This window comes from Gossypium hirsutum, chromosome A05 (genome assembly GCF_007990345.1).
Source record: "Gossypium hirsutum isolate 1008001.06 chromosome A05, Gossypium_hirsutum_v2.1, whole genome shotgun sequence".
NCBI lineage: Eukaryota > Viridiplantae > Streptophyta > Magnoliopsida > Malvales > Malvaceae > Gossypium > Gossypium hirsutum.
The window spans coordinates 37,307,811-37,318,679 of NC_053428.1; the positions used below are offsets into that span (position 1 = coordinate 37,307,811).

A 10,869-nucleotide genomic window follows, 5' to 3' on the forward strand; every position below is an offset into this window, starting at 1 on the left:
CCTGGTCTACTCCACTCTCACCAGCAAACAGAGGCTGGAGTCAAAAAAGTAATATTTGTTAAGTGATTTAAAGTGAAAATACATAGAAATAAGGAAAAAAATTTAGCAACGAAACCTATACGTACCTAGAACAAATGTCAATGGCTGTGGTGTATTTAGTTGCACCAAATATTAATTCAGGTGCTCGATAGTACCTAGAACAGATGTAAGATTATAAGAGTAGCACCAAATATATTTCAGTTTAAGCAAATCTAAAAACTTTATCTATATCAGTACCAAATATTAATTCGAAGATTAAATGGCAGCTTCAGTTGAACCAATAGTTGCAGGAGGAGCAGGAATCAGTAACTGAAATACATACAACATTAATTCACTAATACAGACACATGTAAGATTATAAGAGTAGCACCAAATATATTTCAGTTCAAGCAAATATAAAAACTTTATCTATATCAGTACCAAATATTAATTCGAAGATTAAATGGCAGCTTCAGTTGAACCAATAGTTGCAGGAGGAGCAGGAATCAGTAACTGAAATACATACAACATTAATTCACTAATACAGACACATGTAAGACTATAAGAGTAGCACCAAATATATTTCAGTTTAAGCAAATATGAAAACTTTATCTATATCAGTACCAAATATTAATTCGAAGATTAAATGGCAGCTTCAGTTGAACCAATAGTTGCAGGAGGAGCAGGAAGCAGTAACTGAAACATATACAACATTAATTCACTAATATAGACACATGGAACTATATCCTAAAAGTCAAAACACAAGGAATTAAAGTATATGTACCATATTTAGTATACAATATAATTTTACTTCATATATATTACTTCATATAGCTATTATAGTAATAATTAAATTTATTAACAATCGTCATAATACAAAAATAGGGAAGAAAAAATTAGGTGTTGGTTAAAAGCAGTCAAAAAAATATTTTTCTACAAAATTAATTCAAATACTAAGTAAATCTTGACAGAATAACCCAAACAAGAAGGAATTATATAACCAACCTGCAGTGTACAAGAAGTAACAGATAGGCATTTGATACAGAACATAAATGTAAAATTAATTAATAATAAAACTTACTTGCGTCTCAGAAACAGATACAGAAGAATGACCCTGAAAAAGTTTAAAAATTAAATGTCAACAAAATCCAACTGATTTGTACCAAAATAGATCATCTTCAAACTACAACCATCTAAATTGAAAATTGATATAAGACATAATGTGAGTAATCCTTAGTAAAACTTCATGTCAGTTTTGCGATATAATTCAGTCAAAATAAACTTCTTAGCCCAAAAATATGCAGCAGTTGTTGCAAATGTTTTTACATTACATATATTTATAATCCAGTCAAAATAAACTTCATGTCAGTTTCCTAGATATACAAAAAGGGATAGAAATGACATCCATATTTAGACATAAGTAAAAGTTTACAAGCTGCAGTGTTTGCAAAAGCTAATCATGAAAATATTGGTCAACAGATTGTTGCAGCACATCAAAATCTTGTTGTAAAAGATTGTTGATATTAGCAAGAAGTAAACTTTGGCCTCTAGCCTTAACAAGTAATGTGATAAGAGAAGTTTTCAACCTAAGTTAAGTGTTAAAAATATATATATATATAATAGGAAAAAGAAAATGGGGGAAGCAAATGTTTTAGTCGTTCACATCTGAGCCTAAGAATCAAAAGAAGTTTATAAGAAGAAACTCATTGACAGACATTACAGACAATAGGCTAAAAACAAACAGATCTGATAATATGGGTCAAACCATCTAGCCAATGGAACTAATTGGCCAAGAAATTTTCATTAGACGTTTCTAACTTTATGAACTTTGAACAATGGATGAGGACCAGCATTTGCAACCCCATGACACCATGATATTTTACCATTAAAATGGGGTTTAAAATTTTAATCAATATCTTGTTAAGTGCATTGATTCAATTATGTTAACCATTGTATCAAATATCTACTACATGAATGAACTAATCCACCTAGTACTAACAAGAAAAATGAAAATAGATTTAATTATTTTAAATATATTTTCATCAAACATTGATAATCATATATATTTATATGTTTAAATATTTTGAATTTGATATTTTTATTTCAATTCAGGGTTGATTTTGAGGTAACTTGGGTAATTTTTTAAAGTATGTTATGTTAATGTTAAAAGTAACTTTTTGTTATTAAACTGTGTACAAACTTTGAATCTATTCATATATATATCCCACATTCCTAATCATTACATAGTAAAAAAGAAAAATGAAATTCTATTCCCAATAAACACATTTACTTAATTTTATTGAAATAAATAAAATAATTAAATCTATTTTTACACGAGTATACAAAAAGTAAAATATATATACATATGATTTCCAGTAAATTTAATTTGATGTTAGAGTTGCTTTGTAGCTTCTTCAAGTATCCCTTTAGATCTTATACTAATAGAAAGTTGAATCAGAACTTTTTTCCACATCTGCCCAGTTATGCTTATGTTAATATGTGAAATTCAGATGATACTAATTTCTTACAAGTTGTATCCCATGATGCATGATGCTATTTATATCATAAAACACATGGTGTCACTTCATCCAAATAGCTGCTTCTTAAACTAGGTTTGCATGCAGTTAGTGAATAAACAGCAAATTATTGAGGGAAGAAGAATAGTATCTCTTTAAATGCCATAGCATAAAGAATGGGCACATCAAGAAACAATACCATGAAACCAACATTTGAAGAATCATGTTTAAATCTAAGCCTCACTGACACACAAGTATACCGTACTAGATTTAACCAATTTTTTTAAAATCACAACAATACCAATACAAATATGTCTTAATAATCACAAAGTTTAGAATCAAATTTTTACAGTGCAGCACAAACAAACTAAAAACTGGAATAATCTAAATTACAACTGAGTAATTGAACTAAAACTTGCAACTCATAGTGGGATTCAGATACCCTATATACTGAATTTTGAATCTCGATACTTAAAACTCAAACCTCCTCTCTTACCAACTGTGCTAAGACTTTTATTAATGGAGATTTAACAATTGACATCAAAATTTATATAAAACAATTAATTAATATTACACAACCAAAACATGACTACCTAGACGATGAGTAGATCAAGGGGGCAAAAACAAAAGAAAGCATCTCAAAACTAGAAGCACCATTGACATAGTTAATTAAACAAGCATTTAGCAAGTTAGAAACATTCAAGTACCATCAGGCCGCATTAATCTTTTCCTTAACAGTGGGTTGTGGTCCTGTTCAAAACAATAATAAAATATCAGAAATATACAAGCTTGATAAGGTTTTGCCTATGTTAGCAAAATAAAACAAGGAGAGAAAGGAAGATTGAAACAAGAAAAGCAGAAAGACCCAGAAAGCAGGAAGACGTTAAAACATACCTTGTAAAAATTGGGTGTCATTGGGAATCCATGGAAAAAGCTAAATCCAAGAAGATGCCCCCACTCATCTATAGAGACAGTTGATTTGTTTCCTTCTAAAACCGAGAAGATGCGCCGGATATTGGGAAACTAGGGTAAAAATTTTGGGGGAGAAGAAGTTGGGGGAAATTTGAGGGAGAAGAAGTTGGGGGAAATCGGGGAAATTGACTTTGGCAGAGAGTAAAGCAATTTCGGGCCACACAGAAACGACGCCGTTTTAGTTAAAAAAATTTAGATTTTGTGGCGTTTTCATAAAACGCCACTAATAAAAATAACAACAAAGTATAAAACGACAGCATTTTGCTTCCATGGATAATTGTGGCGTTTTTCAATAAAACGCCGGTAAACTTTAATATCATTTAGCCTTTATATTTTTATAATATTATTAATTAATCAAAATACTTAATATTATTAACACTAATTAATCAAAACTCTATACCTTAAACCATTAAACTATATCCCTATAACCTTAATCCCTAAAGTATATCCCTTAAACCCTAAACTATATCCCCTAACCATAAACCACAAAATAATAACCCCTAAGCCTTAACCACAAAATGTATAGATTAATCATAACCTTAAACTATATCTCTTGATCCTTAAACCACAAAATAATAACACTAATTAATCAATACTCTGAACCTTAAACCATTAAACTATATCCCCTACTAAAGTACCGGCCTAAACTATATCCCTTAAACCTTAAACCACAAAATAAAAACCCCTAAGTATTAACCCCTAACCCCTAACCCTTAAATCATAAACCCCGACCCTTAAACCATAATACATAAACCTTAAAATAGTAACTCATAAACTTTAAACCCTTAATCATATAACCTAAATCGTAAATCCTAAACTTTTTAGCGGCGTTTTACCAAAAACGCCGCAATGCTCTTATTTTTAGCGGCGTTTTACCAAAAGCGCCGCTAATGCTCCGATTTTTAGCGGCGCTTTACCAAAAGCGTCGCTAATGCTCCGATTTTTAGTGGCGTTTAACCAAAAGCGCCGCTAATGCTCTTGTTTTTAGTGGCGTTTTACCAAAAGCGCCGCTATTGCTCTGCTTTTAGCGGCGTTTTTGGTAAAACGCTGCTATTGCTCTATGTTTTACAATTTTTTTGGCGTTTTTTGAGAAAACGCCGCTAAAAACGCCGCTAAAGACCTGTTTTCCTGTAGTGATGGTTAATTTAGCATGTGAACAGCATATAAATGTTTGCATTTACAGCATGGTTTAATCAACTTCAAGCAGGAAATTAAATGCTGCAAATTTCCAGCATTCAAAATCATATATGGACAACATTAATATGACATTTTCGAGCACCTTAAAGACATTTGGAAAATTTGAAGAACCATTTGAACAATCACATTCGAACATCTTAAAGACAACTAAATTTTGTCTTGTTTTGGACAACCTTAGAGGTCAACAAGGCATGTATTAAACCACGCCTAACATGTTTATTTCATCATGCTTTGAACAACAATAAACAACTATTAAGCATTATATTAAATCAACTCTTTAACACATTCAAACAACTTAAAATACATCATTCGAATATCATAAATCACAACTTTCAGACACCATAAATTGTAGCATTTAACACCTAAATTTTCAGCATTTAACACATAAAATGGTTTTCTCCTTATTAAACACTTATACGACCTTCAAAGCCAAAGTATGCACCTGTAAGCCAAAGTCAGGCCAGTAAAGAAATCACTTATACGATCCTCAAAACCACATATGTCAAAGCACAATTATCTACTACTGGTTTATCTACTACGAAAAAATACTAAATTATAAGTTACATAGAGAACAATTTCAATTAATTTCACTTCAGAAAGCACCAAAAGAGTTGAACAACCTGCCTAAATTTCATCTGCTAAGGTGGAAAACCTCAGTTACACAAAAGCCTCTCTCAGCCTTTTTGAAATAAATAACCAGCAACTACTATGAATCTTATAGCAAAAACATATATAAGAACAAGTATCTTACCTCTGCAACAAAAGGCCATAATTTGCTCAATTGCTGCACTTTAACACTTCAATTTACAGCATTTAAACACTTCAATTTGCAGCACTTTAACATCTCAATTAACAACATTTATACACCATAATTACAGCGATAAAACATCTCAATTTCCAGCAACTAAACACTTCAATTTGCAGTACTTAAACACTCCAATTTACAGCACTCTTAACACTTCAATTTGCAGCACTTTAACACTTCAATTTACAGCATTTAAACACTTCAATTTGTAGCACTTTAACATCTCAATTAACAACATTTATACACCTCAAGTACAGCGATAAAACATCTCAATTTCCAACAACTAAACACTTCAATTTGTAGTACTTAAACACTTCAATTTACAACATTTAAGCACTTCAATTTACAGCATTTATACACTTCAATTTATAGCATTTAACACTTCAATTTGCAGCACTTTAACACTTCAATTTACAGCATTTAAACACTTCAATTTGCTGCACTTTAACATCTCAATTAACAACATTTATACACCTCAATCAACATCTCAATTTCCAGCCTAAACACTTCATTAGTGATGCACTAGCAGGTTAATTAGAGCCTGAAATTGCTTTATTAAAAAATTATAAAATATACTTCAAACATTTTACTTTAGAAATTGAGGGTAGTAAGCAGTTTATTAAAAAATTTAAAAAAAGTTATATAAGATTTTTATTATAAAATATTTAATAAAAAAGGTAAAATTACAAATAATTATAATTATAATTAAATGAATATAATGAAACTTAACCAAACCAAGAGATATTGATTTATTGAAGTTATCAAAACCTAAATAGTTTTTGTTTTTAATTTACGACAACATTAAACTGATTATTTTACGACAAGTAAGATACTGGTAATTGACTATGTTGACTAAATGCCATTTGAAACACGAGTATGATGACACAGTAGCAGAGATATGAATATAAACATGCAAACAGATGCATGTAAGCCTGCAAACAAACACATCAAGAACATGCACATGTCCATTAAAAGGTCATATTTCTTTTTCTTTCTTATAACAAGGAAAAATGTCAAATCTATTTAAAAGGAACAAAATTAACAAGACGACAGTCAGAGATAAAGAGAACAAACAATTTAAACAAGAGCAAACTCAATTATCAATCTAAATACAAAAGTAGAAGTTATCAATGCTTGCTTGGATCAAAGTCATCTATGAACTATGATTACCATTTGTCCTACAGCCACACAGACAACACACACCAAAAAAGAAAAACAACAATATATTTAAAAAACAAAGTTAAGAATAGATGTTGTAGATCCATGGGTGACACCATATTCATCTGCAGAATATGGAATAGCTTTGTTCTTTTTCCCCCTTTTTTTATTACTATTAGTATCCATTAGAGGACCGATGGTAGCATAGCAATATTAGTTTTTTTTTATAAATAAACAAATAAATAAGATCATAATGTTTTGTATAACCTAAGATCAGAGAAATGTTTATGGCGCATACCTGAACTTTGCATCATTCTTAGGAATTGAAGGTAACCTAGTCAGCCTTCTGGTAGAAACACTTCCTCCAATATTTAAGTGATAATGATATATCTTATTATTACTAATGCCTGCAGCCAGACACAAAATTGACTTTACTAAATACATAACGAAGAATTTAACAGAAGGGACACACACACACACATACACATATTAACATCTCAATTAACAACATTTATACACCTCAATTAACATCTCAATTTCCAGCAACTAAACACTTCATTAGTGATGCACTAGCAGGTTAATTAGAGCCTGAAATTGCTTTATTAAAAAATTATAAAATATACTTCAAACATTTTACTTTAGAAATTGAGGGTAGTAAGCAGTTTATTAAAAAATTTAAAAAAAAGTTATATAAGATTTTTATTATAAAATATTTAATAAAAAAGATAAAATTACAAATAATTATAATTATAATTAAATGGATATAATGAAACTTAACCAAACCAATTCATTGAAGTTATCAAAACCTAAATTGATAACCACAAATTTATCATTCTCTTCTCATTTGAGCTAAACTTCATACATAAACCACATGTCATTATGGAGGTGAAGTCAATAGTTAAACAATGAAGGTAATCATTTTAAATAAAATGTTGGTTCACCTCTCTGACTTGTGCAATCAATAAACATTTCTAATGAATTTGAAATTAATGAAAAAAGAATATATAAATCAAATGCTATTCAAACAGTGAAATTTGAAGTACCTTGTTTTCTCCTTTCAGCAAAACATATTTCTCCCAGTAAAAACTACTATAGGGAACGAAAGAATTATTTGGCTAATGATGCCTTTATTCCATATGGTGATAGAAGTCACAAAGATCAACACCTCAAGCAAGTCGTATGCAAAACGTAAACTCTCATACATAAAGATTTCAACAGCATCTTGTTCAGTAGCCTTTTCCTGATGATGGAGAAAACACTTATATTAGTTAACTGCTGAAATCCCATATTTAGTTCTACTACTGGAACTTACAAAGAGCCTATTCAATCACCTCTAAAATGTCAAAGCTAAATAAATATATCATCAGTTCCTATTGTTTATGGAGGAAAAGAATTTCAAACCATGAACTAATGAAAGCAGCTAATTTCAACAGCTTAACAACAAATGTACCCTTTTTCTATACCGATATGAATAGTTCTCTCATAGGCAATTCATCAAACATAAGGAGAGTAAACTTTAGATTCTTTACCATACGCAATGCAACACAAAAAAAAATCCTATAATTCTATAATCTCAATTGAATCCATAGAGAAACCCAAGAAACGGCTAAAACAACACATTGCGCCAGATTTTAAAGAGCACCTCAAAGAAAGAAAGAAAAAATTCGACAGCATAGAAAATAAAATAAAGAAAACCTATTAACAGGAAAACGTGAATGCGACTGATACCTTGAATTTGAAGAAAACCAGTAGGAATGTGCTTCAGTTGGTTTCCTAGTTTCAAAATTTATTATCGTATAGGAAGGCACATATTGCATCATCCTGAAATTTTACCCAGCTCTCTCCTTCAACCTTTCCAACTGTGCCTTAATATACTCTGCTGCTTCTCTCAAACCCTGACGCCCTTCCTATTGAACAACGAAAACCCATAATCATTAACATAAAGTCCTACTCTACCACAGCAATAAATTTGAAATTTTTTTTTCCATTTCAGCTACCCCAGAGGTTACCTTCAATCTAAGCAGTGAGAATAAACCAATAAGAATAGTAATGATTTAAAGCTATCCAGTAAAATTGAAAGGAAAAAAAAAGAAAAAAGAGTACAGGACATGATGGAAAGAAAGTTAAAAGAGATAAGCCGACGCACTTGACGACCATCGATTTCATGTGCTAAGACTCGAACATGCTCGATAGCTCTGACTTCATACAGTTCTTCGCTCTGCTTCGCTTCCAAAAACCCTTTGTGCCTTTTTCAGTTTCTTTTTTTCTTTTATTTCAGATCGAGAAAAGAAAAGTAGCTAAATTTTATTTGGGGATTTAGGGCAAGCGACATAGATGAGAAAAAGAGGGAGTAACGAGCGGCAAAAGTTATTTTTTGGTTTTGGGTAAAATAATGGCCTTTTGTCGCGTTTTCAAAAAAAAAGCCAGTATACCGCGGCGTTACTATAGCTTAATTTTTTTGTGGCGTTTTCCCCAAAAACACCACTATTGTTTAATTTTAATTTTTTTTATTTTTAACAAATTTTTTTCTATTTTTTCTTTCAAATTTTTTGTGCTGATATTATCATTTTTTAAATTTTGTTTTTAATTTTGAATATTGAACTTTTTAACTAAAATATGGACTCAAATATTAAATATTAATTTTTTTATTTTTTATTTTTTATTTTTTATTTTTTATTTTTTAAATTTTTTTTGAAGATTTTTATAATTTTTAAATTATCATATAAAATATAAAAGGAAACTTTAACAGAAATAAAATGAAATCGAAAAATTAAAAAAATACAAAATGACACAGCAATACAAGCATTATTCTTTCAAGTATGGTCCACATTAGTTGTTTAGATTTTTAAAAAATTTAAAATTATTTTAAATAATAGTATTTTAAATTTTTAACATATATTTTCCACACTAATTACCCTAAACCCTTAACCCCATTCCCTTAACCCTAAAACCCCTAACACCTAAATCCTAAACTCTAAACCATATAACCCATAAACCCGTAACCCTTAACCCCTAAACCCTAAGCCATAAAACATAAACCCTAAACTTCTACCCCTTAATCTCTAACCCTTACCCCCTTATCATCTAAACTTTAAACGATTAAAGTTTAGCATATACTTTTATAATTTTGAAATGATTAAATAAAAAATTTTCCACTATTCAAATCAATGAAGTGCAATTTTACCTTTAAAATTTTTAAAAATTTCAAAAAACCAAAATGAAAAATTTTTCCTTTTTAGAGGAGCAGATACCCTTTCAACCCCCTACTTATGCCCCTAAATGTATATTAATTATAGGGTTTAGGATTTAATTATTGAATATGATTCAGTTGAGATTAACATACTATATACCAATGGCCATTAAACCTTAAACCATAAAACCCTAGACCATAGACCTTAAACCTTAAACCCTAAACCCAAAAGTAAATTTAATCAATATTAAGTATTGCTTCTATAATTTATTATGAACATAAATCGATTTAGGGTTTTAAGGGTTGTAGTTTAGTGTTTAAGTGTTTACTATTTTAGGGGTTATAGATTAGTGTTTATGATTTTTTGAGGGTTTAAGATTTTAGGGGTTATATGACTTTTTTACCTCTGTTTTTTAGCTGCGTTTTACCAAAAGCGCCGTTAATGCTCTATTTTTAGCGGCGCTTTACTAAAAACGCCGCTATTGCTCTGTGTTTTACAATTTTTGCGGCGTTTATTTTCCTGTAGTGTATATACCTATACTAAGCCTCAGCGGAAGAACAAGAAACAGTATGTTGCTTTTTTGTTTTCCAGGAAATAGGAGATTGTCTCAGAAAGATAAGCTAACTAATAAGCGAACAACAAGTTAACGGACAAGCAGCTCAATCCGAATCATACCACCCCTTTAAGGACAAATCACTATCAGATCTCAATAGAATCTTTTGGCTAGGAGAGCCTTTCAAGTACCGGACAATACGCAGAGTCCTGTCCCAATGCTTCTGCTTCGGCTCATGCATAAACTGAGATAAGACATAAACCGAGTATACTAAATCAGATCAAATAAATCAAACAACCCATTAATTGCCTGTACGACTCAGGATCAATCAAAACTGCCCCTGTAGCATGTGTCAATCTATGATTTTACTCTATTGGTGATCCTACGGGCTTTGCTCCCAAAAGACTAGTCTCTGAAATCTTATCAATAGTGTATTTCCTTTGACAAAGAAATATACCC

General features: G+C 30.5%; 1 long non-coding RNA gene across 2 annotated transcripts; it reads right to left on the reverse strand.

Moving 5' to 3' along the window:
• LOC107957440 (uncharacterized) lies at positions 1-9,061 on the reverse strand. Of its 2 annotated transcripts, XR_001700447.2 has the most exons (12): positions 8,813-9,060; positions 8,395-8,573; positions 7,710-7,906; positions 6,965-7,073; positions 3,429-3,635; positions 3,242-3,284; positions 1,100-1,132; positions 643-714; positions 460-531; positions 277-348; positions 126-194; positions 1-34 (listed from the first exon to the last, which is right to left on the reverse strand). It is a non-coding gene; the product is annotated as an uncharacterized lncRNA (long non-coding RNA). The 2 variants fall into 2 exon arrangements; XR_005926601.1 differs by lacking the exon at positions 277-348 and having other exon boundaries at positions 8,813-9,061.
• Positions 9,062-10,869: the final 1,808 nt, after the last annotated feature.